A 14,139-nucleotide genomic window follows, 5' to 3' on the forward strand; every position below is an offset into this window, starting at 1 on the left:
CTTCCAAAATGGCTTATAAACTGAGGCCAGGATTTTATCTGTTCCACTGTTGGAGGAAAATCTAGCTGTGTGAGACCCAGTGAGAGATGATTTGGGAGATGACTTTGGAAGAGAAACCATATAGATGCATTTTGGAGCATTGTCAAGAATACATTTTGATATATGTGATATTTTACTTCAGTTGTTCAGTCTTATCTCACATGTGAGACTCCACTTTATCTCCATTTTACAGATGGGAAAATTGAGGCTCAGGGAAGTTAAGTAACTTGCCTCCTGCCATATATATGGGGCCGAGATGAGATCTAAGCCAAGGCAGTCTGGCTCCTAAGCACATGCTCTTCCAACTCTGCTTAAATCCAGCTGCACTCTCTCCTTGCATCCCAGTTTCAAACAGTCGCCTGCTTCTTGGCCATCTCCTGGGTGTCCGTGTCATCTCTCTTTTCCCTTACTTTGGTTCAGGACTATTTTGACAAAAGTAATAGTCTAAGTCGTTTTAGAATATTTTTGCCACACAGGTCATGGGCAGTTACTGGCATCTTCATTTTCCCGATAAGGAACTAAGGTAAAGAGTGGGAGACAAGTTTGGGATCTGAATGTTCCCAACTCAGCATCTGTTCGTGCTGGTTTTCGTGCAGTGCCCAGGAGTGCCCACAGCCAGCTGTCTCAGTATTTGCTGAGAATTTAGGGTGATAACTGATGGAAGGACCTAGTGAGACCTCGGAGAACAAACAAGGATTTTACTGTCTTTATCTAGAAACGTGTGGCGTAGCCGTAGACTGTGTTGGGGTCCAGAGTTACTGATGGCATCAGGACCCTTTTGGGCTGTGTGTCTGCCTTGTTCTGATCCATCCTACTGCTCCCACTAATTACGCTGGCTGTGTGGGTGGCCCAAAGCTTCTCTCGCAGGAGGACTTGCAAGAGAGGAGCAAGGCCTCCTGCCATCACGTCCGATGTCACCCTGTAGGATATTAAAACCGACTCAAGATTGTGTTGAAAAATGTTTTCCCTTCCAGTATGCTAATAAGAACAAGATCATATCAGTGGATGTGCATCGTGGCAGGATTTTTCCGCGGCGGAGTCTTTTAATGAGCTGTTCCATAATGAGGGCCCATTTGCAAACAGTATCTGGGTGCTAGTCAAAGTTTAAAGACCTCTATTTTCCCCCAACACGCACCCTCTTCCAAGCCATGGCTTTAATTCTTTTAAACAGTAACATTAATTGGCTGTTAAGTAAAACAGGAGAGAACACAACAGATTTATGATATTTTGAGAAGCTACAGCAGTTCTCAAGCATTCAGAGAAACAGGCTTGGCCTTTATGAGGTAATTATGATTTAGTGTTTTCTCTTGCCCTGTTGAGTCTGTGGGCTGCCTCTAAAATGGATCTGGGATGAATGTCAAAATCAGGATTTACAGTCAAACCTTTTCAACATAGGAAGTGCAGGAGAAGTTTACTGTTTTATTTTTTTTTCTCCTAAGCCATACTGCCTCGTGCATTTCTGTGCTTTAGGTTTTGTAGATCTCCACTCCCCAGCCCTACCCCCCGCCTTTGAAATGGTGTCTATAAATCACTTCTCCCGATAATGCTGCTGTATCATCAAAAAGTGATTGTTTTTGCAAGCAATCATGAGAGAGCATGTCAATTTAAATTATCTCTTTTTTTCTTCTCACCCCTTTTCTCCCTCACCTTCTACAGGAGAACTGCTTTCATCTTAGTTTTTCCACCCTTTCAGACATGAGCAGAAACCGATGAAGCTTGATGAACAAGAGATCTTTCTTTTCTTCCTATGTCTTTTTTTTCCTAGCCTCTCTTTGAAATGAGAACTGTGTTTAGCTGTTGCCTTCAGGGACAGCAGACCCTGGGGATCTTCGGGCTCCAAGGGTCTCATCCTTGTCTCCCCTTGAACATAAGGAAATCTGAGGCAGTTTCTTTCCCTCTGGGAGCCTCCCTTCTCTTAATTTATAAAACAAGGCAGGGGGTGATTTCTAAGGTGTCTTCCAACTCTTAAGTGTTAACATTACCCATATATGTCCCAATAGTAGTATATTAGGCTGCTTTGGTGTGTGTCGTTGAAGAGTACATGTCACCCCAAATACGCCACTTTGGCAAAAGAATTACTTTGAGATAAAGGCATTTGAAATCCCTTCTCTGCCAAAACACAGAGCCTCTGCAGATAACTGAATTGTTATATTCCCTCCCTGGGAGCCACTCTTACCTCCTCTTCTCAGAGACCTTCTGGTCAGCACCACACCCAGACAGGCATTGTCATAAAACTATCATATCTCCCATCTATTCTCCTAAAGGCCTGCTTATTTCTCCTAAAAGTCATTTGTTTTCTCATGAGTGCCCTTTTCCCTTCTCCTTCCCCTATAAAAATGGCACATAAGCCCCCAATTCTAACCACCTCCTTTGAATCACATGTTTTCTGTGAACTCTCATGTATGTATGTGAATCAAAATCTGTCTTTTGTCAAGTTAATTTGCAGGCCCCTAATCACAGAACATAAAGGATAGAGAAAAGGATTTTTTTCTCTCCCTTACATTTGTGTGTGTGTGTGTAGAAGTTGCAGAGATGGGGATGGAGAGGATGATGCTAGGAGTATTTTTCTTCAAACAAAAATTTTTATGAGGAAGCTTTGTGAGAGAAGGTGCATTCACCGTGCTTCTTATCTCTACCAGGAACCGCTCTACAGCACCCTTGTCAGTACAGCCCTCCCTCCCCTAGGTAAGGGTGTAAGCATGGCATGCACTAGGGGCTTTTGGGGATTTTGTTTTGTTTTGTTTTTTTCTGGGAGGGGGGAATGTAAGGAGGGGAGAGAAGGAACAGATGCCAATTCAAGGTCAGCAACTTTTCAATATGGGCTCAGACCACAGTTATTTAACTGTAAAGCTTTTTTTCCTCCATTTTATTTTGTTTTCTATCTTATTGGATAATCCTTGGAGGTTGCTCCTGGCAAGTTGCGAGTAGGAAGTTGCACCTCTGGTCTATTGCCTGATGTCTTCATAGAAGAGACCATTCAGGGACTTAGACCAGAGACTAGAAATAGCCTCTGAACATTTGATTAGATTACATACTATATGAAATATAGTATGTATTGTATATAGCACCATCGACTGTGTGATGCACCCAAGATGTCATCGTATAGTATATACAGCTTTATAATATGACATAGTTTATTGCAGCTACAATTTATTGAATATTAACTATGTGCCAGACATGATATTAAGCCTTTTTCTTATGTTTTCTCATTTACTTTAGATGATGTAGTTTATATAAACGGTAATTCCAGATAACATTTGGCGTTGGTAGTATCTTCCAAGCGTTTCTCCTGTCTTCAAGATAAAGAAGTTAAGACACCCGGAACAGGATCCAACAGTAAGGATGTCCTTGCAAATAGATGAGCATAATAAAATAGGACTTATTAGAGGAATTATTAACCCTTCCTCCTCCCCACCACCAGCCCCCATCCACTCTAACCACACACACACACATCCACACATCCTTAAAGGTCTAGTACAGAATAATTCAAGGGTCCCACTGTATTCTACAATCTTCCCAGCTCGGGTAATTGGCTTTGGAACCTCCCTCTCCATGACTCTCTCTCATACGCCAACATCTCTAACACATAGATAATTTATGAAAAGAGTAGACACTTTTTAATAATTAAGTGATAGATAATAGGAGCTTTTAAAGTAAGCTGTAAGAGCTTGGAAAAGGAGGGCAGACTAAGATGGTTAGCCATCCACGTATTTATCTGGAATGACTCAAAGAGGTTCTTTACCTTGTACACCATTGTCCGCGCCTGGAGGCCCCCCAGGTTTGCTCTGTTTGTTAGCCGAGGTCTTTTCCAGCAGGCGTTTGAAGCTGCAGTCATTCCAAGGGAGAACCAGACACCTGCCCCAATTCCCATCACCCGGCATCACCCACTCTATTCTCTCCAACTTACAGTGCAAGCAATAACACAGGTCAAATTAGCCACGACACTAATTATATAGTGCAAATGTGTAAAGGATATAGAATGATAAATGGCAAATGCAGAACTTGTTGTGTCATATCATGTAATCTCTCTGGCTGCCGAGCCCAGGAACAAAAAGAGAATTGTGCCCTGTTTGTTTAACATGCTCCATATCACAAATTGGAAATCCTTCCTAATTAAGATATTGTTAAATGTCCTTTGTTAGCAGATTTTAACAATGCTAATTAGGAGGTTAGACTGATCATTGTTCATCTAGCAAACGATTAGGGTGATTTGCGTTGTAGCTTTTGAGAAACTTCTGAGCAAAACAGAGGAGTTTCCTTTCTGCAGGGAGGGGAACTGTGGAGAGAGAGAAGGAGGGGACGGGATGGGGAGAAAGGGCAATGCTACTCCTAACATTTTTAGGCTACGGGCCAAGGTGAAGCGTGAGGAAATGTAGCTGTGGGCCTAACAGCTGTTAGAAAGCGGTGTTGGCCTTGACCTTGTGGAATAACAGTATTTGCAGATGTAAAGTCGATCCCCGTGATGGTTCTCGCCTTGATAATTCAGGAGACTGTGGTCAGAGAAAGCAGAGTCTTGAGGTCTCTTAATCATCGGTTGAGTAAGGGTGTGGATGGAGTTCAGGACACGCTGTCTCAAAATACAACACCTGGCATGTTAAATATTTTAAGCTAAAGGAGTTTGAGAAAACGGCAGTTGCAGGAAGGTCACACTGACCTTTCCTGTGATTTTCTTTCCTGAAACAGGTCATAAAGCCCTCCTGTGAGAGGTGCCCTCCTGTGAGAGGTGCCCTCCTGTGAGAGGTGCCCTCCCTAGACCAGGAGGAGATGAACATCCTTATCTCCAAAGAAAAAGGGACGCCCAGAAGAATCGGGGTGCACAGGCCTGGCTAAGCGTCCCCCAGTTTCCTACTCTGACCTCATACCTGTTGTCCTAGGTATTCTTCCACGTCTGTGCTCTTCATCCAACCTGGCATCGAAACACCCAGATCTCACTTTCTTCAGGTCTTCATTTCCTTATGAAGCTCCTGTGTCGTATAAACCTTATACTCAGTAGGTGTGTATACATATCTCCGGTTCATCTGTCTTTGTTGACTGAAGGTTCACACCCAATCAGGCACCCTAAGAGGCTCCAGAAAAACTTTTTCCTCCTCTTCGGTGTCTTCCTAAGGAAACAAAAACAATGCTGTGCCAGCCGTATTTCAGACTTTTCTCAAATTACAATTGATTATTTTAGCACCAGATGAGTCTGTGCTCCTTCTTCTATACCCCCACCTCCTGCCACGTTTGTGCCCCCAACATACACCCATGAGATAAAGAAGTCAGCACATTTTTTTTTCTTTTCTTTGGAAGGGTAGCAGAATATGCCACCCCAAAATATGACTGCGGGAGTTCAGGACACGCCACCCCTAAATATGTCACTTTGGCACATTGACTATTTCGAGCTGTCGGCACTTGAAAAACAGCAAATTCTGGGAGAGGCTTTCTCTCAACTCCCCTTATTTGCCTAAAGACAGACCCTCCAAAAGGAACTCCCATCACTTAAGTCCCCTCCCCTCCCTTCCCTGGGAGTTTGATCAGCCAGGAAAAATTGACTCTTATCCCAGGAGGGAAGAGTGGAAGTTGACACCACACCCAGACAAACTTGGTCACAAATGGTCATTCCTCCCACTTACTCTTCTAAGAGCCCATTCATCTCTCCTAAACACCATTTACTCTCCCCTAGGAGCCCTGCCTCTGCCCTCCCCTTTCCCTATTAAGATGATATTTAAGCCTGAATTCTAAGCCACCCCTTTGAGTTACTCATTTTCCCCTGGTAGCTCCCATGTATATATGAGGTACCCGAGTTAATAAACTTCTGTTTGTTTTTCTCTTGTTAATCTGTCTTTTATTACAGAGGCCCCAGCTAAGAGCTCAGAAGGGCGGAGGGAAAATTATTTTTTCTTTCCTTCCCCCTTGCCCAATCCCCAGCCTGATACTGGAGGCGACTGGATTAAAAAGAAAAAAGGAAGGAAGGAAGGAGGGAAGGAAGGAAGGAAGGAAAGAAGGGAGGGGGGGAGGGAAGGAGGGAGGAAGGAAAGAAGGGAGGGAGGCCTCTGTGTTTAGCTACTTTGAAATTGCAAGTATGAGAGCAAAGTATATTTGGAGAGGAAGCAAGAACTGGCTGTTTAAAAACTACCAGAGCACTTGGGTTTCTCTGAGAATCTTGTTCTCTCTTGGCAAAGGTGCTTGTGGAGGGCTGGCATCCCAGCAAGAGGAAGTATTGACTAGAAATTGAACACAGATTCTGAGTTCTGTTTTTGGCTTCATCAACGATTTCTCCGTACAAACTCAGGGTGAGTCACTGAACTAAAAGTCACACCTCCTTGGAGATGGTACCAGGTATCTCAGTGTAGTGATCTTCTAACCACGCACACCCAACTCCAGGGAAAAAACGTCTCACAGATATCCAGCAGCTACTCAGTGCCAGGCACTGTGCTAGGTACTTTACATAAATTTAATCACAGCTAGCACTTAGCTTCAATCACAAACAGCCCTGAGGCCCATTTAAGTCGCTCTCGAGCCTCTTTCATCCTTGGGGGACCCCATCTGCTGGGGGGATAAAAAGCCCTTTTATGTTCTACAGCCTCACAGACCACCCACCCCAGCAGTTTGTGCTTTGTCACAAAAACCCTCCATCTAATTAGCAGCGCACAATTTTGATGAAATACTGGTGAAATAAATTATTCATACATGTCAGAATCAAGTATAGATCGGATCATCTTGTAAACTGTTCCGATGTCTGTAATTTGCTATGAAGTGCTTTAGCATAGATAATGGGATATCATGTATGTGTTAGCTTAATTCACAACCTAAGTGTAGGAGGTGCTCTAACAGAAATTTACTTATTAGGGGTGAGCAGTCAGAGTTCTCATTGGGAAGTCCAGCTACTACAAATGCACTTCTGTTATCTTATCTTGATCAATATTGGACAGTTTTTGAAAGAGCGTGGCCAAGGTCAGAAATGGGTCTCCACTGGTGAATTTGTGGCTTGCTAATTAGCATACAGGCTGTTATAAATGGGCTCTCACTGGTGAAGTTGGATCTGAGAGTCACATAACAGTGACATGTAGAGATGAACTCAGTTGTTTCTTTGCGCTGTGTGCAGGCATAAAGACGAATTCATGTGTGCCTTTGTTCTTCTGGCCTGCCACGTCTGTCCCCCCCCCAGCACATCTATGCCAGAGCAGGCACTCAACACACTCAGGGACTCAACACACGTCCCCTGAATGGTGAAAACTGCTCTGTCACGATTGGGGAAACTTCATCTAGGGTGGAAGATCCATCCACCTTTTTCGAGACCCAACGGAAAAACTTGGCAGGTGCGTATTTTACTCTTCAGATTTCCAGATAAGGCTTCCATGAGTTGATACAGGTCGTGGTGTGAACCCCTCAAAAACGTCAGTGAACTGTTACCTTCCACTTAGAACCCTGGGTTATCTTAAAGCCGGTCAACTTTTCCAGCCATCTTTATCCAGGGGCAGCAAGCAAGAAGACCATAAACTCATCCAAATTTAGGCCCTCAATGCACAGGAGGAGTGGAGAGAATATTCAGGCTATGAAATTCTGATGGCTCATTATCATGACAAAGGTGGTAACAACTTGGACAGGAAGCTGAACAAAAAGCATCCACTGTTCTATTTGCAATTCTAGGATTGTATTTGTAATCTCTCTTTGCAGGAGAAAGAGACTGCCAGTAAAAGGCTGAAACACAATAGGAAGAGAGGCCGCACAATGCAGAGAGAGACCAAAGGGCTCTGTGCCTGTGCTCCAACGCACGCTCTGTGTGTGCACCTTCCCTATGTCTGTACACACTGGACAAGAGGAAATTATTGTCATGGGTAAGAGTTTAACATTATTGACCTGTAAGATGGCTTTTAAAAAATATATGCAACATGGCTGGAATGCCAATTGGAAGTGGAGAAGCATTTAGGGAAGATGAATAGGCTGGATGAATAGACACGGAGCAGAGAGAGCCTCTTTAATTTGTTCGCTTCGGAGTGTCTGGGAGTCAGCTAATGCTGTAACCTGCTAAGGAAGTCACCGTGAACGTGATTAATGACGTGGTGGGGGGAGGCTCAAGAGTTATTGTGCTGTGTAGGGTTTTGGTGTCAGGGAGGAGATAACTGTTCCAAGAGTCACTGACAATTTTGGTTGACAAGTGATACAGATGGAACAGGTCACTGCTGTTCTTTGGAGCCCTCCCTCGCCCCGTAGCCGCTCAACTCTGCAAATTCTGATTCATTACCATTTGCTCCCCTTTTGTTACCTACCTAGCCAGTGACTGTAGCTGGGAAGTGTGTGGTGGCCGGGACCATTCAAAAAAGGCTCATTGTCGCTGGAGCTCAAGGAGCAAAGCCATTGCTTTTGTTCAGCTGGAAAAGAGTGAAACCCACATTGCCTTCTATCGTCCCACTGCAAACTAGGCTTTTAATTGGCACGTTGGCGTTAGGATTTTAAAAGGTGTGCGATGACAGCTTAGAAGTGAGGCATCACGGGGGCAGGAGTGACTTCACCTCCAGGTTAATCCTGCCTTGAAATTTGTGTGTGTGTGCGCGCCGTGACTGTTCTCGACTCCCAGGAAATGCGTGTGGTTGCTATCAGTGGAAGGCAGACGGGGCTGCTCTTAGATCTCAGGACCGCCGTTCAGAGGCTACACTAACCTTATGCTAAGATGCATCGATCTCTTTTATTCCCTCCACCCCTCTGACCTCCTGATAGACGTTAACAAAGTTGATAGACATTAACAAAGTTGGCACCTAACCACACTTCTCATTCTGCTCCCTTTGGTTTCCATCTTGTTAGGGACCCGTGAATAAAAATGTCAGTCTGTCAATCCCATTTATGCTTACAAAGTGAACACCTAAGTATGAGACAATTAACACTGAGCAATTCAGTGCAACAAACATGTATCGAGCCTTTAAACTATAATTGATCAAAAGTGCTGAATCATTAACAAAATCACTTTTGTGGCTTTCGAGACAAAGTCAAGGTGATTCTTGCAGTTAGCCACGTGGGTGTGTGTTTGGTGTGTGTTTACGGCAGCCAGAGGAGGCTGGGAAGTTTGGTGTTGACAACGTCTAGCTGTGAGAACTGCATGTCAACTCAGGTGAGTGCTAGCCTGCTGTCCTGGACTTGCTTTAAGTCTGGCTGTGGAGTTTCTACAACCTGAATTGACGCAGTGCTGTAATACTGATGACTGTGGAGAATCTATCTCTACTAAAAAAGTATTGCATGTGTGGAGTCCAGAACTGGGGTGTCTGGTTATTCTATCTCTGTACTTTACTTCAGCCATCCTTCCAGTCCTCAAACATTAAACAACATCATCAACTCTGTTCATGTACATGTAAGGGAGGAAAAAAATCTTTTTCTCCTTCCGTCCTAGATTCTCCAGCTGGGGATTTGTAAATTAGACTACCAAAGAAGGATTAGTAAGAGAAAAACATACAGATGTACTCCATATAAGTTTTAGATGACACAGGAGCCTTCAGAAAGAGATGCAGACCTGAAAAAAATGATTAAACCAGAGGGTTTTATACCAGGTTTGATGAAGAGTGGACAGTTGTGGGAAAATAATAGGAGAAAAGAGTATGAGATACACGTAATAAACTGGGGGAAACTTAGCAGGGCCTTTTCATTTGGATTCCCCTGGGGGGGTCCCTCCATCTTTGGAGATAGGGATGCTCTTTTCCTCCAGGTATAGACAGGCCACCTGCCATGGGAGGGTCTTACGACCTGCATCAGGGAAGAAGGGGGAGGTCAGAGAATCCTTCCAGCATTTGCCATTTCTATGCCCTTCAGCTTAAAATGCTCAATAGGGCAAGTTGCCATATTCTGGGGTAGTGTGCTCTGAACGCCATCAACATACATGTATTCTTTAAGAAATTATCTGCTTCTTAAATCTCTATACACTTAGGTAACGCAGTCTCCATTTTATAGTAGACTGGTGCATCAATGAAAAGAAATATACTTAATTTTTTTTTAAAAGTCCATAAAGAGAATCTTCTTCAAAGCCAAAGCAGTAGGATTAAGCCGTTTTTTTTAATTATTCTTATTATCCCAGGATTAAAAACATTTTTCTTCCAAATTTAATTTTGGAAATAGAGGATTCAGAGGTATTCAGTAACATATGGAACCAATATAAGCTGATAAACATATGCTATTAAAATAATAGCCCTTGTGTTAATTGGTGTATTTTCCTGAAAAGCAGTTTATCAATAGGCACCAAAGGCCTTTTAAACTGTGCACACCTATTGACCTAGTAATTCCCTTCCTAGGAATTTATCAGAGGGAAATGTTTGGACAAATGGACAAAGATGTATGACTGAAAACAATCAGTGTATACTTGTTTATAAATAGGGGCACATTAGGAAACTCTTTTAATGTCCATCAATAGAGGATTGGTTGGATAAACAATGGTATATTCATGCAATACAATATGTTATAATAATTAAGAATGCTGTTATAGAGAAATATATACATATTATCTTGGAATAATTCACACAGTATGTGATCAAGTGCAAATATCAAGTTAACAAAATATTATCTACACTATGGCTCTATTGTTGTAGGAAAACATTGGAAATTTGCACATAAAAGGTTAGCAGCAATACTCCTGAACAACCAGTGAGTCAAAGAAGAAATTTTTAAAATCTTGAAACAAATAAAAGTGAAAACATAACATGCCAAAATGTATGGAATACAGCAAAAGCAGTTCTAAGAAGGAAGTTTATAGTGATTAACACTTACATTAAGAAAAAAGAGAGATCTCAAACAAACAACCTAACTTCAGACCTCAAGAAACTAGAAAAAGAAGAACAAACTAAGCCCAAACTTATCAGAAGGAAGGGCATAATAAAGATCAGAGAGGAAATAAATGAAATAAGGAATAGAAAACAATAGAAAAGATCAAGAAATCTAAGAGTTTATTTTTTGAAAAGATAAAATTGACAAATCTTTAGCTAGACTTAAGAAAAAAGAGTGAGGACTCAAGTAAATAAAATTATAAATCGAAGAGGAAACATTACAGCTGACACCACAGAAATAGAATTATAAGAAACTACTAAGAACAGTTTTGTGCCAACCAATTGGACAATCTTAAGGAAACAGATAAATTCCTGGAAACATACACCCTACCAAGATTGAATCATGAAAAAATAGAAAATCTACTGATTCAATCTTCTATTGAAGAATCAAAAAAATTTCCAGTAAAGAAAAGAAAAGCCCAGGACCAGATACCTTCACCAGTGAATTCTACCAAATATTTAAAGAAGAATTAATACCAATACTTTTCACTCTTCCAAAAAATTAGAGAGAAAGGGACACTCCCAAACTCATTTACAAGGTCAGCATTACTCTGATACCAAAGCCAGATAAGAATACTACAAAAAAAGAAAATTACAGGTCAATATCTCTGATGAATGTACATGCAAAAATTCTCAAGAAAATACTAGCAAACCAACTTCAACAGCATATTAAAAGGATCATACACTATGAGCAAATGGAATTTATCCCTGGGATGCAAGGATGATTCAACATATACAAATCAATATATGTGACCCACCACATTAATAGAATGAAAGATAAAACTCATATGATCATCTCAATAGATGCAGAAAAAGAATTTGACAAAATTCAACATATTTTCATGATAAAAGCTCTCCATAAATTGAGGATTGAAGGAACATACCTCAACATAATAAAGGCCATATATGACAGGCCCCGGCTAACATCATACTCAATGGTCAAATGTTGAAAGCTTTCCCTCTAAGGTCAGAGACAAGAAAAAGGTACCCACTCTCACCACTACTATTCAACATGGCACTGCAAGTCCTAGCCAAGCAATGAGGCAAGAGAAAGAAATAAAAGATATTCAGGTCAGAAAGGAAGAAGTACAGTTATCTCTGTTTGCAGATGACATAATCTTATACATAGAAACTTCTAAAGACTCCACCAAAAAAACCTGTTAGAACTAATATTTTCCTTCAGTAAAGTTGCCAGATACAAAATCAGCATACAAAATCAGTTGCTTTTTATATACTAACAATAAACGATTTGAAAAAGAAATAAAACAATCTCATTTACAATAGCATTGAAAACAATAAAATACTTAGGAATAAATTTAACCAAGGAAGTAAAAGACCTACCTATACACTGAAAACTAAGACATTGACAGAAGAAATTGAAAAAGACACAAATAGATGGAAAGATATCTCATGTTCATAGATCAGAAGAGTTAATATTGTTAAAGAGTCCATACTTCCCAAAGCCATTTATAGATTCAGTGCAATCCCTGTCAAAATTCCAATGGTACTTTTCACAAAAATAGAACAAACAATCCTAAAATTCATATGGAACCACAAAAGACCCTGAATAGCCAAAGCAATCTTGAGAAAGAACAAAGCTGGAGGCATCACCCTTCCTGATTTCAAACTATATTACAAAGCTATAGAAATCAAACAGTGTAGTAGGGCTTCCCTGGTGGCACAGTGGTTGAGAGTCCACCTGCCGATGCAGGGGACATGGGTTTGTGCCCTGGTCCGGGAGGGTCCCACATGCCGCGGAGCGGCTGGGCCCATGAGCCATGGCTGCTGAGCCTGCGTGTCCGGAGGCTGTGCTCCGCAACGGGAGAGGCCACAACAGTGAGAGGCCCGCGTACCGCACAAAAACAAAACAAAACAAAACAGTGTAGTACAGGCATAAAAACAGGTATGTAGACCAATGCAACAGAATCGAGAGTGCACATATGGCCAAGTAATACTTGACAAGGGAGCCAAGAATACTAAGGGGAAAGAATAGTCTCTTCAATAAATGGTGCTGGGAAAACTGAATATTCACAAAAAGAATGAATTTGAACCCCTAAATTACACCATTCACAAAATTAACTCAAAATGGATTAAGGACTCACATGTAAGACCTGAAACCATAAAAGTCCTAGAAGAAAACATAAAGAGAGAGCTCCTTGATATTGGTCTTGGTAATGATTCTTTGGGTATGACACCAAATGCACAAGCAAGAAAAGCAAAAATCAACAAGTGGGGCTTCATCAAGTTAAAAAGCAAAGGAAACAATCAACAAACTAAAAACTGAAACCGAAACCTACCCCCACTCTATCCAAGAAGGGGCTGGTACATAGTACAATTGGAGTTCACTGGAGTGATGGCTGATTTTATGTGTCAACATGGCTAGACTGTGGAGCCCAGTTGTTTGGTGAAATGCCAGTCTATGTGCAGCTGTAAAGGTGTTTTAAAGATATGATTAACATTTAAATCAGTGGACTTTGAATAAAGCAAAGTATCCTTTTCCTAAATGGGACTCATCCAATCAGTTGAAGGCCTTAAGAGAAAAAACTCAGGTCCCCCGAAAAGGACAGGCTTCTGCCTCCAGACCGCCTTGGGGATCAAGACTGCACCTTCTACTCTTGCCGAAATGTCCAGTCTGCCAGCCTCTGCCCTATAGATTTTGCACTTGCCAGCCTCACACCCTACTGGTTCTGTTTCTCTAATATACCAGGGCAATGCAAAGGTCATTTGCATAAGAAATTCGGATGCCCTCGGGACAGCATCTTGGTGACTGAGATCTGGCAGGAGTTGCATTGGCTGGTAGAAGAGCAGTACACCCTGCTCCACCCACACGTGCTCCATCCATTTGAGGAGAGACCAGCGGCTAATGGCAACTGGCTTTCAACAAAAAAGACGGTGGTGCCAGTAAGGCCTGTGGTTTCTTCCCTGAGCACGTGGACCAAGGGACATCCTCAATATGCCTTCTCTGCATGGGTGCCACACCACAACCCTTGGGGGAAGGACACGGAAGGTTTTAACGTTGGCTTTAGCGACACCTTTGTGAAAGAAGCAACCCAGAAACACAGTCGGCCTCGTAAGCATTCACCAACCAATAGAACCAGAAGCCTTGTGAGCAGGAAATGATGCTGTTTTTCTTCCCCAGCATCCAGCACCATGCCCAGCACCTGCTGGGCCCTGAGTTAACTACTGTCAAATAAATGGATGAACATGAATAAATGAATGGGAGATCTTCAGATTTAAGGGAAGTCAGCACAAGTTCAGAAATGAAAATCCAGCTTCAGAGGCTGTCAGGTAATGCTGTGCCAGGATACAGGTCCAGCGG

The 14,139-nt window shown here is 42.1% G+C and overlaps 1 long non-coding RNA gene across 2 annotated transcripts in view; it reads right to left on the reverse strand.

The window, feature by feature from the left end:
* Nucleotides 1-3,199: 3,199 nt before the first annotated feature.
* Nucleotides 3,200-14,139, reverse strand: part of LOC309813909 — a 148,584-nt gene continuing 137,644 nt past the window's right edge. Inside the window, exons 4-6 of one of the 2 annotated variants that reach the window (XR_014295557.1) lie at nucleotides 4,902-5,141; nucleotides 3,782-4,625; nucleotides 3,200-3,386 (exon numbers count right to left, since the gene is read on the reverse strand). This is a non-coding gene — a long non-coding RNA (uncharacterized lncRNA). Of the gene's footprint in view, nucleotides 3,387-3,781; nucleotides 5,142-14,139 lie in introns of both variants that reach the window. The other variant, XR_014295558.1, reaches the window with a different exon arrangement.

The sequence above is a fragment of the Mesoplodon mirus genome, assembly GCF_964341445.2.
Source record: "Mesoplodon mirus genome assembly, chromosome: 12".
Taxonomy (NCBI): Eukaryota; Metazoa; Chordata; class Mammalia; order Artiodactyla; family Ziphiidae; genus Mesoplodon; species Mesoplodon mirus.